Source organism: Tenrec ecaudatus, chromosome 2 (genome assembly GCF_050624435.1).
Source record: "Tenrec ecaudatus isolate mTenEca1 chromosome 2, mTenEca1.hap1, whole genome shotgun sequence".
Classification (NCBI taxonomy): Eukaryota; Metazoa; Chordata; class Mammalia; order Afrosoricida; family Tenrecidae; genus Tenrec; species Tenrec ecaudatus.
The window spans coordinates 219,302,979-219,323,454 of NC_134531.1; positions in this window are offsets into that span (position 1 = coordinate 219,302,979).

A 20,476-nucleotide genomic window follows, 5' to 3' on the forward strand; every position below is an offset into this window, starting at 1 on the left:
ATACGCATTGCATTAGGTAAATCTGCTACCCAAGACCTCTTTAGAGTATTGAAAAGCACGAATGAATGGGGAGGGAGGGAAACAAATGAGGAGCTGTTACCAAGGGCTCAAGTAGAAAGCAAATGTTTTGAGAATGATGAGGGAAACAAATGTATAAATGTGCTTGACACAATGGATGTATATATGGATTGTGATAAGAGTTGTAAGAGCCCCCAATAAAATGATTTTTTAAACAATAAAGAAAAGCAAAGCAAGGATGTTACTTTGAGGACTACAGTGCATCTGACCCAAGTCATGATATTCTCCATTGCATGGTATATGTGGAGTTGGACATTGAATAAGGAAGATCATAGAAGAATAGATGCATTTGAATTGTGGAGCTGGAGAAGAATATTGAAAGCACCATAGACTGCTAAAAGGACAAAGTGGATCTGTCTTGGAAGAAGTAAGGCCAGAGCGCTCCTTAGAGGCAAAGATGGCAAGACTTCATCTCACACACTTTGGACATATTGTCAGGAGAGACCAGGCCCTAGAGAAGTACATCATGCTTGGTAAAGTGGAGGGGCAGCAAAAAAGAGGAAGACCCTTAATGAGATATATTGACACAGTGGCTGCACCAATGGGCTCAGACATAGGAACAATTGTGAGGATGGTGCAGGACCAGGCAGTGTTTCATTCTATTGTGCATAGGTCAGAGCTGACTCGATGACACCTAACAGCAAGAACAGCAGGACAAAGATTCAAACTCATGCACTCTGGGTCCTGGGATTAATCTCTTAACGACTAAGCCCTATTTCTCCAAATATTAGTGGGTTCATTCATAGTGGCCCATGTCTTTCCTTTTTTCTTTTTAAAATCATTTTATTGGGGCTCATACAATTCTTATCACAATCCACACATACATTAATTGTGTAAAACACACTTATACACATGTTGCCCTAATCATTCTCAAAATTCGTGCTTTCCACTTGGACTCCTGGAATCAGGTCCTCATTTTCCTTCTATCCCTCCCCCTCCCTGATGAACCCTTGATAATTTATAAATTATTATTTTATCATCTCTTACACTGCCTGGCGTCTCCCTTCACCCACTTTTCTGTTGTCCACCCCCCAGGGAGGAGGTTATATGTAGATCCTTGTAATCGGTTCCCTCTTTCTACCCCCACTTCCCTCTAGGTATTGCCACTCACCACTGATCTTGAAAAGTTCATCTGTCCTGTATTCCCTGTGTTTCAAGTTCTCATCTGAACTGCTTTGCATCCTCTGGTCTAACCAGGTTTGCAAGGTAGAATTGGGATCATGATAGTGGGGGGATGGGGGAGGACGTGTTTAAGAACTAGAGGAAGGTTGTGAATTTCATTAATGCTACACTGCACCCTGAGTGACTCATTTCCTCCCCACTACCCCTCTGCAAGGGATGTCCAGTTGTCTGGAGATGGGCATTGGGTCCCCATCACGTGCTCCCCTCATTCATGATGATATGATTTTTTACACCGCCCCCCTTTGGTGCTTAATACCTGGTTCCCTCAATCCTCTGTGATCACACATGCTGGTGTGCTTCTTCCATGTGGGCTTTGTTGCTTCTGGACTAGATGGCTGCTTGTTTACTTTCCAGCCTTTAAGACCCCAGACGCTGTATCTCTCGATAGGCAGGCACCATCAGCCTCCTTCACCACACTTATTTATGCATACATTCATCGTCAGCGTTTATATAGGGCAAGTGATCCCACAATGATGGTTTTTGTTCTTTGGCGTCTGCTACCTGATTCCTTCAACACCTCATCAACACACAGAATGTGTGCTTCTTCTCTGTGGGCTTTGTTGCTTCTGAGATAGATGGCCAGTAGTTTACCTTCAAGCCTTTAAGACCCCAAACACTATATCTTTTGGTAGCCAGGCACCATCAGCTTTCTTCACCACATTTGCTTATGCACATGTCTATCTTCAGCAATCATATCGGGAAGGTGGGTATCATGGAATGACTGTTTAGCTGAGCAAAGTGCTCTTATATTAAGGGAATGTGCGTGAGGAGGCCCAATGTCCACCTGCTGCCCTATGACAGAACCTATAAATATATGCACATAGGTCTATTTCCCCCATAATCATAAATATATTTACATATGCACATGTTTGTATTTAGGCTTCTATGTATGCCATTTGCCTCTACTCCTTTCCTCTATTTCCTTATGCTTTCGTTCTGTCCCACTACCATGTTCAAACTTCATTCCGGTTTTAGTATTTCCTTTTGGTTACATTGCCTTGGTCACTCTCTACCAGTCCTCCCATCCCCTCCCTGCTACTGGTTTTGAACCACGCATTTTCCCTTGTCCCTGGGTTGGCCAACACCTCTTCCCTTCACCCACCACCCACTCTCCTATGTCCTCCTGAGACCATTGGTCCCATTGTTTTCTCCTCACATTGTTTCTCCTGCCTATCTTATCTAGACAGGCCTGCAGAGATAATAATGTGCACATTAAATTGTGGATGGCGTCCACAGCACCAACCAGAGTGACACATAAAAACACGGTGATGACGGCAGCATCACCGACAAACTAACAAACAAAAAAGCCACTGACATACAAAATCTAAAAGAAGGGGAAAATTTTAAAAAGAAAGAAAAGCTTGTTAATAGTCCAAGGTCTGGTTGTTGACCTTTAGGAGTGTTTTCCAGATGAGTCTGATGGGGTGCCACACCCTGGCCCCAAAGTCCATCCTTGATACCCCTCAGGACCTCCTTGCTCTGCTTCACCCGCTATTCTATTGCACGCCCCCAGTGTTTTGCCTCAGTGTGATGGGGTCAGCTTGGTCACTCATCCCACACTGTGTCTCCAGTGCTGTCCCATGTAGGGATGTTGCTTCTCGCAGTAGGGCCAGCCATATGGTCCTCTTTGTACATTGGCCTCTCTGAGCCGGGCTATCGTCCTCTGAGCTTGGTGGGCCCTGGTATGCTCCACTCCCTTCCTCCCCCTTCATTTGCTTCAGCTTCCTTCTGGGTGTGGTAGCTCAGTTTCTTTCCCTCACCAGACAATCTATTTTCATTTTCTGTGGCACTCCCTTCCATGGTGGTGGTTAGGCTGATTCTGGTTGGGGCTGGGCATATAGTCCAGTCTTTTTGTGGATTCCTCCACACGTTATGTTGCCCTCCTGGTTTGGCGCATCTTAGTGGGGTCTGTATGCACATTCCAGTTTTGTGGGGACACAACCAATACTCTCCCTCTGGGTGGATTAGTACCCTATTCCCCCTGTATCATCAACTCAGTTTCTCCCCACCCTGATTCTTCCTCCTCCTGCCCCCTTCCTCTTCTTTATGTTGGACTCTCATGTACCTCCCTGGATGTGCTCTGCCCTCTATCTATGCTTCCACCCTTTTATTGAAATATAGGTGTCTATTCTTATATTCCTGCCATGCTGATTGTACTTACCTCAGGGGACTCATGTTATACCTTTCCTTTTGAGATTGGGTTACCTAGCTTAACATAATTCCTTCCAGTTCTTCCCACGAAACGACATGTTTCATGTGATTATCCATGCTTTTCAGTGCTGCATAGTACTCCATTGTGTGTATGTGCCAGAGTTTACTAATCCACTCGTCTATCGATGGAAACTTAGGCTGTTTCCAAGCCTTTGTGATTGTGAATTGCGCTGCAATAAGCATTGGAGCACAGATGACTGGTTGTGTTTTATTTGTTGCTTCCACCGGGTATATGCCCAGTAGAGGGATGGCTGGGCCATAAGGTAGATCAATTTCCATTTTCCTTAAGTATCTCCAAATTGCTTTCCACAGATTTTAAACATTAGCTGGACAATTGTTAAAGATAAAATAGGAAAAGAGTTCCTGTCACCATGTTAACCAAATAGAAGTTGGAAAACACTTCTGGAAACTAGGCTATAAGTCTGGGTCCTGTAACTAGATTGGTTGGAGACTCTTCACTTCACCTCTTGTGGTTAATTAAACATTCTTTGGGAACTCTGATCTTGGACTGGGAGTAGCAGTTTCTGTTTTCTCCATCACATTAATCACCACACTTATCATTTCACTTATTGTTTTCTTCCCAATTAGATTTAAAGTCTATTAGGGCTGTTAAGGTTTGTTTATTTCTATATTCCCAGTAATTCCAAATGCTTGGCTGTTAATGGGAAAGTTGACAGTTTGAACCTTTTCAGAAGCAGTTCTCCTATATTATATGCGTTTGCTGTCAGTTGAAAATCTATTTGACTGTCCCCGAACAACAATTTCATGTTCCAGTTCCAAATGTAATGCTGTTGTCTCATTCATAAAAGGAATTCAAGAAATAATTCTTAAAGTGAGGAATAAATGAGTGGATATATGGAGGCATTTGCAAAGAAAGGCTACTAGATTAGTCCCTTTCCCATGGTATTGTGCATAATAGAGAAGTTCATTCCTTAACTGACTCACTTATTTATTTATGATTTCAACTACTGTTTTTAAGAGAAAAATCAAATGAGGCAAAATCAGAACATCTTATGGAGGATGTTTGTGTGTGTTTGGATTAGAGTGACTTTAGACTGCTGGCGACTCCTTCCATTTTGCAGTCTCTTTTCCTCAAGTGAACTCTTTTTTCCGGGTATTTCAAACCTAACAGATCTTTTTTCCCAGGAAGGTTAATTTTCATCATTTTGATGAATAGAATTCCAAAATTGGAGAAATACTGCAGCTGTGTCAGATTGTCAGCCACAGTTGAACACCATAGAGGAAAAAGAAAATCTTTAGAAATGGGTAGGAAAATGCTGTCCCAATATTTAAAGATAAAGGAAGGAAAGGTGATTTATGGAACAATAGATCACAATGCTTAACATCAACCCCTCTCCCATAAAATCTGTTCTTAGAGGCCCTGGAGTCTGTGGACTCATACCCACCTATTTGTAACAGAACAAAACACTGCCTGGTCCGGAGCCATCCTCATAATGGTTCCTTTGTTTGAGCCTATTCTTGCAGTGACTGCGCCAATCCGCCTTTGTAGACACCTCCCCTTTCTACTGCTGCTCCACTTTACCAAACATGAAATTCTTCTTGAGGGACTGGCTTCTATTGACAACCCTCCTTGCCCCCAAGGCGCATTCTGGTGGTCCTTCTTCCAAGACGGAGCTGTCTTTTCTGTTGGCATTCCATACTTTCAATATTTTCTAACGGTACCTTCACTCAAATGTATCAAGGCTTCTTCAGTCTTTTTTCAATTAAATGTACAACTTTTACATGTATATAGGTGAATAAAATAGCATGGTTTAGGTCAGATACATCATCGTCCTTAAAGCAGTGGTTCTTAATCTTCTTAATGTTACGACCCTTTAATACAGTTCCTCATGTGGTGACCCCCCCCAACCATAAAATTACTACTTCATAACTGTAGCTGCTACTTCATAACTGTAATTTTGCTACTGTTTTGAATCGGGAGGCCCCTGTGAAAGGGCTGTTCGACCCCCAAAGGAGTTGCGACCCACAGGTTGAGAACTGTTGCCTTAAAGTAAGTACATCCTTGCTTTTCATTACTTAAAAGAGGTCTTTGAGTTCTTGGCTGTGCTTCCACGAGCATTGATTGTGGACCCAAGCAAGATGAAATCCTTGACAACTTTAAACTCCTCACTTTCAGCAAGTCAAGTTGTGTCACTTGCTTATAGAAGATGATTAATAAGCCCTTCTGCAATACTGATGGCTCATTTTTCTTCATATAACCCAGCTTCTTTGATTGCTCAACATATAGATTGGATAAATATTGTGAGAGGATACAACCCTGATCCATAACTTTCCCAATTTTCAATCATGTAGTGCTCCCTTGCTCTACTCCCATTCCACGTGGAATTCCATAGTTTTTTATTGATTTGGAATTCCAAGTCAATATTGATGACTTGGCACAGTCAATAAAACACAAGTAGACATCTTTATGGTATTCTCTGCTTTCATTCAATATCCATCTGCAATAAGCAATTATATTTCTTGGTCCATGTTCTCTTCTGAATCTGGCCTGAACCTCTTGCAGCTCCCTGTTAACATACTGCTGCAACAACCATTGTTGAATGGTCTTCAACAATGAAATTTACTTGCATGTGATATCAATGATATTGTTCTGCAATTTGAACATTCTGGTGGGTCACCTTTTCTTGGAATGGTTGCAAATATGGATCTCTTCCAGTCAGATGGTAATGTAGCTGTCTTCCAATTTCCTGGCATAGACAAATGAGTGCTTCTAGTACTTCATCAGCTTGTTGAAACATTTCAGATTGTATTCCATAAATGCTTTCAATGAAGCTTGGATTTCTTCCTTTAGTACCATTGATTTTTTTGCTTCTATGTTATCTATTGAAATGGTTGCTGTTGAATAGTTCTGTTGTGTTTTCTTTCAATATTTTTAATGCTTCTTGCATCATTCAATATTTTGAATGAATCTTTGAATATTGCAGCTGAAGGCTTGAATTTTTTCTTTAGTTAATTTCAGTTTAAGATATGCTGAGCATGTCCTTCCTTCTTGGTTTTCTAACTCTAGGTCTTTGTACATGTCATTATAACATTTTACTTTGGCTTCTTAAGTGGCCCTATGAAATTTTCTATTTAGCATTTTACTGCATCATTTTTCCATGTGTCATAGCTGCTCAATCATTAGGGGGAAGTTTTAGAGTTTCTTCTGACATCCACTTTGGTCCTTTCTTTTCGTCTTTTTCATGCTCTTTTGCTGTTTTCATATATGAAGAACATCTAGAGTAGATAAATAGCTATGATTAAATATAGACATTTTCACACATACACATAGACTCTTATTCCACTTTAAATTTTGCTTCTTCATCTTAAGTATTTCCAGATCCTTCCACAATCATTCTAAAGCATGCTTTTCAGAACCATCATCACCACGGATGTCCTCCGGCATACTCCACACGCATTAGAAATGACAACATCCAGACTTATTACAGACAGTATGAGATTATGGAATCATTTACCACCACTTCATATCAGCATGTCTGTCTGGAAGTAGCCTATGATTTAATTTTTCTTTTAGCAACATCTTCTAACTGCACTTTGGAAGTACTCCCATGTTGGTAATTCCATACTGTACATATTTCACAAAAAGCTGAAGACATTGTGCCAAGATGTCAGACTTAGTACAATCATCTAGTTCCTTTCCTACACCACATTCTTAGAAATTACAGAAGAGATGGCTTTAGAAACACTGAAGTCATCAGAGCAGAGGAAATAAGAAATGGTACCCAGCATTAATCAGAAATAGGAGAAAACCACAGCCCCAAATTTGTACCTTAGAGAGCTACTGCAGAGCGAAGTGGATATGTAATACTCCAAATTCTGAGGCAATGGATCCAAGAAGTAAGAAAGTCAGATGTGCAAACCACAGGACATTAGTTGAGTCATGTTTCTTGGCTCTTTCTTCTCCTCCATTTGAATTGAGTGTTGATCCATAGGTACATATATATGCACAAGCTAAAATGATGAATTAGGACAATCTGGCTTAAGAGGCTTCATTTCATCTGAAGCTATGGCATAAAGTGGCTAGGTGTTCAAGTTCACCTTCCTCTACCTGGGTACACAGAATGGCAACATTTGTTAATTTCAAGTGCAGCAAGCTTGAGATTAGTTAGCTTGAAATTCTAATCAGTGGATGACAATGTATTGTATAATTTCTAGGCATAGTCATAAAATGCATTCCTTTCTCTTTCTTCTGTAAAAGCCAGGATACAATGAAGATCCATGAGGAAACTCTAGAGATGACATTCAAGTCCTAAGAGATGTGACTTAAGATGGAAAAGCTAATCATTAGAAAGAGAAAGAAGTGCTTATTGTATCAAACTATTAATGACTTGAAGCATTTACTCTCGAAGGTAAATGTGTACATCTGAATGTAAGGAAAATGAAAACCTTCATCACTGGGCCAATGAACACCATCATAACAGATGGTGAAGAAAGTGAGGATGTCTAGGGTGACTTGGGTCAGCAATCAATACCCATGGAGCAGTAGGGAAATCAAAGGAAGAATTGAGCAAAGCTGCTATGAAAGAACTCTTTAAAATCTTAAAAAGTGAAAATGTCACTCTCATGACCAATGGGTGCCTAACTCACCACATGGTCTTCTAAGTCACTTCGTGTGTGTGTGTGTAAATAGAATTATAAATGCAGAGGGTGTGGAATAATGATTCAGGTCGTGCTGTGGGTGAAGAGTACTGAATACAGCGGCAGCTTTGTTGTCAAGCTCCATTCGCTCCACATTTGTGTTTGAATACCAAAATGTCTGAGGACTGAATAATTTTTTGTTTCATGTTTAACATTTTGCTACCTTAGTCCCTTTAATTGCACACACACACCCCACCCCAAATATTGATGATGGCGACTTAGCCAGTTTATATTCAGCTGCCAAGTCAATCGGTGACCTGATTCAAATTCCACCATGATTTATGTCTTCATCTCTATCATGGTTCTCACAGTTTTCCTCTTAGCTTTACTGCTGGTGTCACGGGCTTTCTTTGAGCCACGGTTATATTTTATGCAAATAAAGTGCAAAAAAAGAGCACAATGACTGTGGTAGTTACATAATTTCATGTCAATTTGAAGTAAAGGGGTGGAGCTTGTTAATCAGTCATAGCCTGATGGCACCTTCTTGTGGCCATGACCTTCTCATAAAGAGGGTCCCGGGATACCCCACCCCACCCCCTGCTTTATCTTCTTGCTGGTGAGCCACTCAGAGAACCTGACATACCCCTGGAGCTGCAGCCACCACCTTTGGATCCTCAAGACTTTGCAACCAACAGTTTGTGTTCCCCCTGTATTCCACATCCTTGCATGTAGCTGCATGCCCTTGAAGAGGGATTTATGGACAAGTATTGGATTCATGGACTAGTATAGGACTTAAGGGCTTGATCTGGGCTGGGCTGGGCTGCTTGTTTAATATATAATTACATCTTGATATAAAGCTCTCTCTTACACATATACAGTGTCAATGAATTTGTTTCTCTAGTCAATCTGGCTTAACACAAGGAGTAATATTTTAACATACTAACACAAGCGCTATGTCTTGTCTGTGTGAGAACAGCACTTAGACTGAAGCGTCATCCCTTTGTGTCCTCGGTGAGACTCCACATGTGACCCACTCTTGGCTTGTATATGATGTTCAAGTTGGATTTTTGGCTCAACTAGCAAGCAAAGTTATGAACACCAAGCAGATTTCCCTGCCAAATATTGCTATTCAAGTAGTGGAAAGTTCGAGCTTGGGGGCATTTGACACCCGCGATCTAACCATATAGCTCTGACTCCTAGAAGAATGTCCACATCAATCTTGAAGGAAGTAGAACTAAAATACTCTTCAGAAGCAAAGATGGGAGACTTCATGTCACAAGTGTTGGACACTCCATCAGGAAGTACCAATTTCTGTAGGAGGACATAGTGTTTGTAAAGTCGAGGGTCAGTGAACCAGAATGAGACTTTAGATGACCTAGATTGACACAGTGTTTGCAACAATGGGCTCCAACATGCTGGTGAGGATGGCATAGGACCGGGCAGCAGTTTGTTCTGTTCTGTTTATAAGTTTGCTATCAATTGCTGCTCAGGGTAACTTGACAACAACCAACAAAAACCATAACAATTAAGATAATTGAATTTTTTCTTAAACCATAATAATTCGTCAGTGGAGGTGTGTGTGTTGCTTTGATGCTGAACAGGTTTCTACAGAGCTTCCACCCTCAGACAGACTATGGTGAAAGGATTGTGGGTCTACTTCCTAAAACCAATTAATGAAAAACCTATGATCCCAGCAGCCACATCTGCAGTGGATCGTGGGCACGGTGCAACAGCAGGGCTGTATTTTGTCTCATTATGCATGGGAGCCAATGATTTGTGAGTTGGGGTTAAATTTGATGGCAACTAAAAACAACAAGCAGCACATGGGTTATAAGCCATGGAATAGACTGTTTTGTTGCTGTAGGCAATTTTTCCTGCATTGAGGTATCCCACATACTGAGGGGGTGGGGAAGAGAATTTCAAAAGAGCACATATGTCATGGTCTGGGACCTTGTGCCTGGTACCAGTTCTATTTTGAATTGCTTTTGCTGGAATTTGAAAATGACCCTTGTTCTATCTTCCATTGCATTTGAAAATGAGCCATAGTTTTAGAACTATGGGTACAGGAGCATGATAGTGGGGCAGGAGGAAAGTCAAGGGAAATAGAGGAAAGAGTTAGGAGGCAAAGGTCATTTATAGAGGTCTAGACAAGGACATGTACATGCAAATATATATATGAGGATGAGGAAATAGATCTATGTGTCTATATTTATAGGTTTAGTATTAAGGTGGCGGAAGGACATTGGGCCTCTACTCAAGCACTCCCTCAATGCATGAATACTTTCTTCTATTAAATTGGCATTCTATGATGCTCATCCTCCCAACACAATCACTGAAGACAAACAGGTGCATAAGCAAATGTGGAGAAGAAAGCTGATGGTGCCTGGCTATCAAAAGAGATAGTGACTGGGGTCTTAAAGGCTTGAAGATAAACAAGCGGCCATCTAGCTCAGAAGCAACAAAGCCCACATGGAAGAAGCACACTAGCCAGTGTGATCATGAGGTGTCGAAGGGATCAGGTATGTTGAATTCACAACTTGGAGCACGGGGTTGAAGTCTGGTCCCTCTTTTCCTGTGGAGATATAAACAATACCCTCCCCTTGGGTGGGTTAGTGCCCTGCTCCCCTGCTACTCATTTCTTTTTTCCATTTTCTTTACACTCCCCTCCTTTTGGCTACCATATGTATCCCTGGATTGGGTTGGCCCCTGTCATAGTACCTGGACCTCATACCAGTAATGTATACATATAGTAGCTTTTCCCCTATTCTCCATTTTTTAAGCTCACATCAGTGGACTCATATTGTACTTATCCTTTTGTGCTTGGCTTACTTTGCTTAGCATGACTTCCCCCAGTCATTCCCATGTGACAGTGTGCTTCATGCATTCATCACTGCTTTTTAGCGATGCATAGTATTCCATTGTATGCATGTACCACAGTTTTTTAATCCATTCGTCTATTGAGGGAAATTTGGGTTGTTTCCAACTCCTTGCAATTGTGAACTGTGCCACGATGAACATTGGAGCACAGATATCTGACCATGGTTTGTTTCTTGCCTCTTCTGCATATATGCCCAGTAGGGGGATTGCTGGGTCTTATGGTAGCTCAATTTCCATCGGTTTTAGATATAGCCAAATCAATTTCCACAGTGGCTGTACATATCTACAGGTCCACCAGCAGTGGATGAGAGTTCCTATCTCACCAGAGCTCCTCTAAAATTGTTGCTTTCTGATTTTTTAAAATTTGGCTATCTTGGAGGATATTTGGTGGTATCTCAGTGTTGTTTTAATTTGGATTTCTCTTATGGCTAGTGATCGGGAACATTTTCTCATATGTTTATTGACCATTAGGATTTCTGCCCTTGTGAAACTTCTGTCAGGTCCTTTGCCCACCTCCTCAGTGGGCAATTAGATTTTTCTTGTTCGTAGCTAGCAGAGTATTGGAGATTTTAATAACAAGGCTGTTGTTTGATGTGTCATTGCTAAAGCTGTTTTCCTAGTCTGTGGGTTTTTTTGGTGAATTCTTTTGATGTACACAGGCATTTTATCTTCAGTATATCCCAATTGTCAATTTGTGACTCATCTGTATTTGTGTCCTTCCCTATTTCTGATAGCCTATGTATTCCCTGTACCGAAAATTTCAGGTTGGTCCCAATTCCCTCATCAATGGCCCTAAGAGTTTGGGGTTTTACCTTGAGATCTGTGATCCACCTTGGGTTTATTCTTGTGCATGGAGTGTGTTTCTGCAGGTAGATATCCATTTCTCCCAGCAACACTTGTTGAGGAGGGCATATGCTTCCCATTTGATATTTTTGGGTCCTTATCAAAGATCAGTTGTCTGCTGATGATTTTATTTCTGGGTTTTCAGTTCTTTTCCATTGGTCTGAGTATCTGTCATTGTACCAAAACCATGGGGTTTTGACCACTGTGGCTGTATTGTATATGCTAAAGTCAGGTAAACAAGTCCTCCCACTGTGTCTTTCTTCTTGAGGCATTCTCTGCTAATTCTGTGCTTCTTCCTTCTCCACATGAAGTTGGTTATCAGGTTTTCCATTTCTTTGAAGAAAGAGGAGGGTAATTGTATCGGGATTGCATTAAACTTTTATAGTGCCTTGGGCAGAACTGACATCTTTACTATATTGAGTCTTCCAATCCATGAGCATAGGATATTATTCCATTTGTTGAGGTAACTCTTGATTTCTTGTAATAGTGTTGTGTAGTTTTCCTCATATAAATATTTTGTTCTTTTAGTCAGGTATACCCCTAGATATTTTAATTTTTGCTTGGCTATTGTGAAGGTTATCAATTTTTTGATCTCATCTTCTGTGGTCTTACCCGATATGTATGGCAGTCCAATAGACTTCTGTTTGTTGATCTTGTATTGTGCCACTCTGCCATATTCCTCTATTGATTCCAGTACTCCCCTTGTGGAGCTTTTGGCATTTTCCATATATAAAATCATATCATCTGCATATAATGATACTTTAACCTCTTCCCTCCCCATGCAAATGCCTTTGATATTTTTTCTTTGCCTTATGTTATTAGCTAAAACCTCCAATGTGATATTAAAAAAGAGTGGGGACAAGGGACATCCTTGTCTGGCCCCCTTTTTCCATTGGATTGTGTTAATCTTTTTTCCATTGACTGCCACGTTGGCTGTTGGTTTTTCATATATAGCTTGTATAATCTTGAGGAATTTTCTTTCCATTCCTATTTTCTTGAGTGGCTTAAACAGGAATTGGTATTGGACGTTATCGAATGCTTTTTCTGTATCTATCGATATTATCATGTGGTTATAATACTTTTTCATGCCAATGTGGTGGATGATACTAATGGTCTTTCCAATGTTGAGCCACCCTGCATCCTTAGTGTGAATCTCACTTGGTCATGGTGAATTATTTGTTTTATACACTTTGGTATTCTATTAGCCAGTATTTTGTTCAATATTTTTGCATTGATATTCACTAAAGATATTGGTTTTTAGTTCTCTATTCTTGCAGGATCCCTGTCCACTTTCATTATCAGCATTATACTAGGTTCATCAAAGGAATTCGAGAGTTTGCTCTCTTTTTTTATGTTCTAGAAGAGTTTGTGTAGGATTGGTGTCAGTTCTTTCCTGAATGCTTTGTAGAATTCTCCTGTGAAGCCATCTGGTGCAGGGGATTTTTTGTTGGTAATCTCTTTATAACCTTGTCTATTTCTATGGGTCTGTTGAGATTCTTTGCATCTATTGGGGATAATATAGGAAGGGATTGTTCTTGCATGAATTTTTGCACGCCTTCCAAGTTGTTGAATTCATTGGAGTACAGTCCTTCGTAGTACTGTGTAATTATCCTTTTGATTTTTCTTAGAATCTGTTGTCATGTCCCCATTCTCATTTCTCAACCTTGCTATTGAAATTTGATCCTTCCTTCACCAGCCTGTGTGACCATGAGGTGTCGAAGGTATCAGATATCAGACATCAAAGAACAAACAAAAATCATATCATTGTAAATGAGGGTGAGTGCAGAATGGAGAGCCAAAGCCCATCTGTAGTCAACTGGACATCCCCTTACAGAAGGGTTGTGGGGAGGAAACAAACCAGTCAGGGTGCAGGGTAGCAACAGTGAAACATATAACTTTCCTCTAGTTCTTAAATGCTTCCTCCTACTCTCTCTCATGATCCCAATTCTATCTTATAAATCTGGGTAGACCAGAGAATGTACACTGGTACAGATAGAAACTAGAAGTGCAGGGAATCCAGGACGGATGATCCCTTCAGGACCAATGGTGAGAGTGGCGATACTGGGAGGGTGGAGTGGAAATGGGGAACTGATTACTTGGATCTACATATAACCTCCTCCCTGGGGGTTTGACTAGGATCTACATATAACCTCCTTCTTGGGGAATGGGTGAAAGTAGATGCCGGACAGTGTAAGATATGACAAAATAATAATAATTTATAAATTATCAAGGGTTAATGAGGGAGGGGGAGCATGGAGGGAGGGGGGAAATGAGGAACTGATATAAAGGGCTCAAGTAGAAAGCAAATGCTTTGAGATTGATGATGGCAACAAATGTACAAATGTGCTTGACACAATGGATGTATGTATGGATTGTGATAAGAATTGTATGAGCCCCCAATAAAATGATTAACCCTATAATGCCTGAATTTTTAATTTCAGGGAAAACATTTTGCTTTTATTCTTTACTTTCATAGTTATCAATATATATAACAACCAAAATATGGTAAGAAATATACAATTTGCAATGTTTTAAAAATATAACCAAATCATTACATTTGTCCATGGATTTTTCATACAAGAATAAAAATGCACCTTCATTTCTATATTATTTTTCATCTTATTTCATTATTAAATAATAAAACAACCTGAAAACTTATTTTATTTATAAAATATAATACAAAATTTATTTGTTTATAATTTTAGTTAGTGCAAAATTGAACAAAACAATTTTTTTCTTTTGTGATACAAAGCTGCACTTTGCATTTGCTGTAGAAAAATATTGGTACGCTCTTGAAATTTACGTTTTTGCATCTTCCTCTGTTTTTGTGACCTCAGGGTAATGGTGAAGACTATCCAAACAGGTATCTCTTCCAGGGATACTTTTGGTGGCAGGACCTCTTCTCTTTTTGTTAGCAAACTCAATATAAATAAAGATAGTAGAAGGTCAGCCTCTTTTTGTGGGTCTATTACTTTTTTCCTTCAAGAAGAAGAGCTTCGGCAATGCTCATTTTGAACTCTTACAGACTTTGGGAATTTGTGAATTATCGTTGAAGTGAATCTTCAACTTCATATCTTCCCATCTATCTCTACTAATCACTCCAATACAATAGCTCAGTTTAGTTTGCTTTTCCAATCACCATCGACAAAACAAGCAGTGTATCCCAAAATTGCTCAAGTTCCTGGCTAATCAGTGCAAGAGGTTTATTGGGATTTTGCTGGATTACATAAATATTTGATTGGTTGATAATATGAGTAATGATATCCTTCGAGAAAAATGTCTAAAATATTCAACAGGAAGTTTTACTACCACAGAAGAACCTATTTTCCCTAACCGTTCAGGCATAGGTATAGTTGTACCATCTCAAGAAATGTGCCACCAAAGAGGAATTCTTCGATATTTTGGTGTAGATGGCTTTGAACTTGTAGTTATTAAAATTGATTCTTCAACTTCAACAACTGAAGTTTCTAACTCATCTTCACTAGTATTATCATTAATAACTTCGAGGTCTTCTAATTCATCAAAATCAGAATAATCAGGTGTATATTCACTTCCTATCATGGGAAAAAATAAATATTGTCATCAAAATAGTTCAAATAGCAATATAATTAAAATTTTATATTGTAAAATCAAAAATTTTAAATATAGTACACATTTTATTTACCAATTTAATCTATATTAGCACCTGGTTCCTTGTCTGAGTCTGTACTGCTTCCATCTAGGCCATAAATTCGCCATTTTCCTTAAAACAGATCACAATCCATTCGGTGGTAATTTTTGTCACCATCAATTCAAAAGACAAGCGTAATGAATTCATCACATTTTGAAAAAGTGGTAATATATAATAAATATAATGGTTTTTATGAGTATTACACCTTTGACATAAAAACTAGTTTTATGAACATATACAAAAAATATAAACACTAAAAATTCAGTAGATTGAAAATTATTGTAAAATGCAATGAAAACCTGTGCCTCTATTCAAGCATTTTGCCGCTACAATGCATGACTAGCAGTATGCATTTGTACTAGTTAAGTGCAACAATTTCATCGACATCTTCGTTGGCTCCAAAAGCTTTATAATTTTGGTACCAGATACATTTTAATTAAATGTTACAACAATGTCACATTCGGCATTCTAGGGTTAAAAAAAAGAAATTTGTTCCTTCCTTTCTTTGGTTAGGTTTGCCAGTGGTCTGTCGATTCTGTTTATCCTTTCAAAGAACCAACTATTTGCAGCATTATTTTTTTCCGTAGTTTTATTTTCCCTCTCCTGAATCTCAACCCCGATTTTTATTATTTCTTGTCTTGTTATTAGATTAGTAGGATTTTCTTGTTGACTCTGCTCTAGTTGCTGCAACTTTTGTGAAAGCATATCAATCATAAGTCTCTTTCTTTTTCCTGTGTGCTATGAAACTTCCTCTGATAACTGTCTTTGCTGTGTCCTATTAGTTTTGCTATGTCTTGTTCTCATTCTCATTGGTTTCTAGATATGTCCTAATTTAATTTCTGATCTGGGTCAGAGCAGTCTTTTTTCAATAGAGAGTTATTCATTTTCCATTTTTTTGCTTTTGTTTTCTTAATCTTTCTTTCTTTTTAAAAAAATTTCCAGCCTTATGACACAGTGATCAGAGAGCGAAGTTCTGTATGCTATCAATGTGCTTAAATTTATGCAGATTCTTCGTATGTCCCAGCATGTGGTCTTTCTTCAAATACGTGCCATTTGGGCTTCAATGATTGTGTGTTTTTTTTAATTTGCATGAAGAGCTCTGTCTCCTTGTTGAGTTTCTTTCCCTGGGATCTATCTCAGAGTGTGGTGTACTGAAATCACCTACTATAATTGTTGAGACTGTGATTTCCTTTTTCATTTTTTAGAGCATTTGGTTGACATATTCAGCGGGTTTCTCATTTGGAAATATATGCTTAGTGGTTCTTTGTCTACTGTTCCCTTGAGCATTATATATTGTCCTTGTCTCTTTTTATGGTTTTCACTTAGAGGTCAATTTTATCCAAGATTAGTATTGCAACCCCTGCTTTCTTTTGAATTGCTGTTTGCTTGGTATGGTTTTCACAAAGCCTAATTTTGTGCATAGGCAGCAGATTGATGTGTTTTCTAAGCCAGTCTGCTAGCCTTCAGTCTTTTAATGCCTGTGTTCAATCCGTTGATATTCAGGGTTATTATCTCCATCTGTGGACGCTGTGATGTCATGTTATATCATTTTCATTGGGCGTTTTCCTACCTCCCTTTCTTATCAATGTGTTATGTGTGTGTGTGGTTCATTCTTGACTTTTTTTCAACCCTTAAACCAATGCTATCTTGGGGGATGTTTTTTTCTTTTTTGCCGCTGAGTGAGGTTATTCTATGTGATGGTCTCTTATGTATACTTGGTGAGCACTGTTCTTCTGCCCATACTGGGTTTACTAGAATCTTTTATAGGGCTGTGTTTCTTTTAAGGCATTCTTTTAGTTTTTCCTTGTCTGGGAAAACTCTTATTTCTCCATCTAGCTTGATAAATAATTTAGCTGGATAGAGTATTCTTGGTTTGCATTATTTTCCTTCAAATTTTGGAATATGTTACTCCTCTCTCTCTTCTTCATACTGTCCCCTGATAGGTCTTAGCATATTCTTATTTGGGAACCTTTATATGTAATTGCTTGTTTTTCACTAGCTGTTCTCATGATTTTCTCCTTTTCCTCAAAGTTGGATACTTTAACTATTATGTGCCTTGTTTACTTATTCCTGGGATTCAGTATAGCTTGTAGTCTTTCAGCCTCCTGAATGGTTGCCTGGTTTTCATTCATTAAGGTGGGGAAGTTTTCCTCCAAGAAAAATTCTAAAAATTTCTTTCTGTGGCAGATCAATGTCTGCTTCTTCTGTGCACATTGTTGGGTTCAGGACATCTTCTGTCATTGCCTTTTCTTTCTCCTGTTTTTTTGTTTAGGTCATTGGGGCTGATCACTGTGTTACGTTGTTTTAGAGAAGCCAGGTGCCATTTTTTAGGGAGCTGAAGAGCAGTGACTCCCTCCAGGAGACTCATAGGAATGCTTCTTCAAACTTCCTGCAACTATTTCACGGTGGAATTGACCTACTACTTTATCCTTCTGTGGTTTCACTCTCTCCCTAATCATCCAGTATTCTGTTATTTGGAGGGAAAGTTGGATGGTCCTCTCAGGGTCGCTGGTTGGGTGGTTGTGGACCCATGAGTATAGTGCTGTACTGGATGTTCTCACAAGAAGCCATGATGGTGTGGCCCAAAGCAGTTTGGGGTGCCACAGAGGCCATGCGGGGGTGCCTGCTGCAATGGGAGTATCACAGAAGGCTGGTGGTGGGTTGTCTGCTTTGGTGTAGAGCACCATCAATGGTGGTCAAAATTTCCCAGGTCAAGTAGTTTGGGCAGAGGTTCCTTTAGCAGTGTGGTTCACTGGAGAGTGTTGGCCAAGCTGCCTTAGGCTGTGTAAGGCACTACAGCAGGTAGGAGGAAGTTCCCTTAGTCATGTGGGACCACAGAGGATGGGTGGGAGCTCTCCCAGCCTTTCTTGAAGGATTTCACTTGAAGAAGGTGAGCAGGATTTCCCCAGCCACTTATTAAGTACTGTAGAAGTTGAGCAGGCAGAATTTTTCTCTGAAGGGGGTGGGCAGGATTTCTCCTGGATGAATTTGGTCAGAATATCCCCTGATTGAGGGTGGGTGGGCTTTCCCCAACCTTGGGTTATGCTGCAGATGACGGAGCTCTCCCAGCTGTGTTGAGGGCAGGCATAAATGCCATAGGCCAAGGTGAGAAGTCTGGACATTGGCAGTGGCATGTGAGAGACAAGGGAAGGGAAAAAGAAAAAAAAAGTACTATGAGAAAAAAATCTAAGTCCGCTGAGACTGTGGTGGGATAGAGGAAAGTGAGGGAAATAAAAGTAACAATATAGCTGAGCCTTGATCCTTGACCATGGGGCTGGAGGGGTTTAAACCCTGTCCCAATGCAGCAGCAAACTGGCTGTGTTGATATAAAGCCCTTGTGCCGGCTCCAAATGATCCCAGCTCTGGCTGAGACAGTGGCAGGGCTAAGGTTAGACACTAGCCGGCCTCCGCTGTGGTAAGCCAAAAGCTGCCAGCTCCTCAAACCCTAGTGGATCTGTGCCTACTTATCTTTATGATGCTCCTCCTGTGAGCTGGCAGTGTGGAATTTCCCTCTTAGTAACGCTCCTGCGCAGATTTCTGTGGAATCCCTTTGGTATGTGTTATTCAGTTACCATCTTCCCAGAAGTTAATAAAATTAAAAAAAATTATTTGATTCAAGTTTCCATTCTATGAGATAGGAGATTAATTCAGAGCAATAAGTGCTTTGATGAATAATGATTTTTTAAATGACTTGATTTCCAGTCTAATCTTATCAACGCCCTCATCATCCTGAGGGCCTTTGGATGAGGGTTCTCTTCATTTTTGCACTAAAAATCTTATATCGATGTCAGCTTTGTTGCCTGGGAAGTACTTGTGGTGGTTCAATCTGTAGAAAGCAATAAGCAACTGTCAAATGCCAGTTTCTCTACTAAAGAACTCTCTTGCTTGTGCCTTAGCGTTCCCAAGGTGCTCGGACTCCATACTGATGTAACACAAACCACTTATTCTTTTGGTAATATTAATCTAAAGACATGCTTATCTTTCATCTGAAGTGGACAAAAGCAAATCTAATATATTCTCTGCTCAAAGACCAAGCACACAATTTTAAGGTGTTAATGAAAAGATAGGATATTTTAAAGGGATGAAATCGTTTCTTAAGAATTTGAGGTAATAAGAAAATAGAGGAAGGAGCTAGGAGTCAAAGGGCATTTATAGAGGTCTAAATACAGGCATGTACATATGTAAATATATTTATATATGATGATGGGGAAATAGATCTATGTGCATATATTTATAGGTTTAATATTAAGTTACCTGATGGACATTGGACCTCTACTCAAGTACTCCTTCAATGCAAGAACACTTTGTTCTATTAAACTGTCACTCTGATGCTCACCTTCCTGACACAATCGCTAAAGACAACACAGGTGCATAAGCAAATGTGGTGAAGAAAGCTGATGGTGGCTGGCTATCAAAAGATAGAGCATCTGGGGTCTTAAAGGCTTGAAGGTAAACAAGCGGCCATCTAGCTCAGAAGCAACAAAGCTCACATGGAAGAAGTACACCAGCCTGCGTGATCACAAGGTGCCGAAGGGATCAGTTATCAGGCATCAAAGAAAAAAAATCATATCATTGTGAATGAGGGGTGTGCGTGGAGTGGCAACCCAAAGGCCATCTGTAGACAACTGGACATCCCTTTCAGAAGGGTCACAGGGATGAGACAAGCTATTTGGGGGCTGTATAGCAGAAGGGTAAACTATACAACTTTCCTGAAGTACTTAAATGCTTCCTCCCCCACACCATCATGATCTCAATTCTACCTTACAAATCCAACCAGACCAGAGGATGTACACTGGTACAGATCAGAACTGGAAACACAGGGAATCCAGGACAGATAAACCCCTCAGGACCAATAATGAGAGTAGTGATACCAGGAAGGGAAGGGGAAGGTGGGTGAGACAGGGGAACTGATCCCACGGATCTACATATAACCCCATCCCTAGTGGATGGACAACAGAGAAGTGGGTGAAAGGAGACTTTTGTCAGTGTAAGACATGATAAAATAACAATAATTTA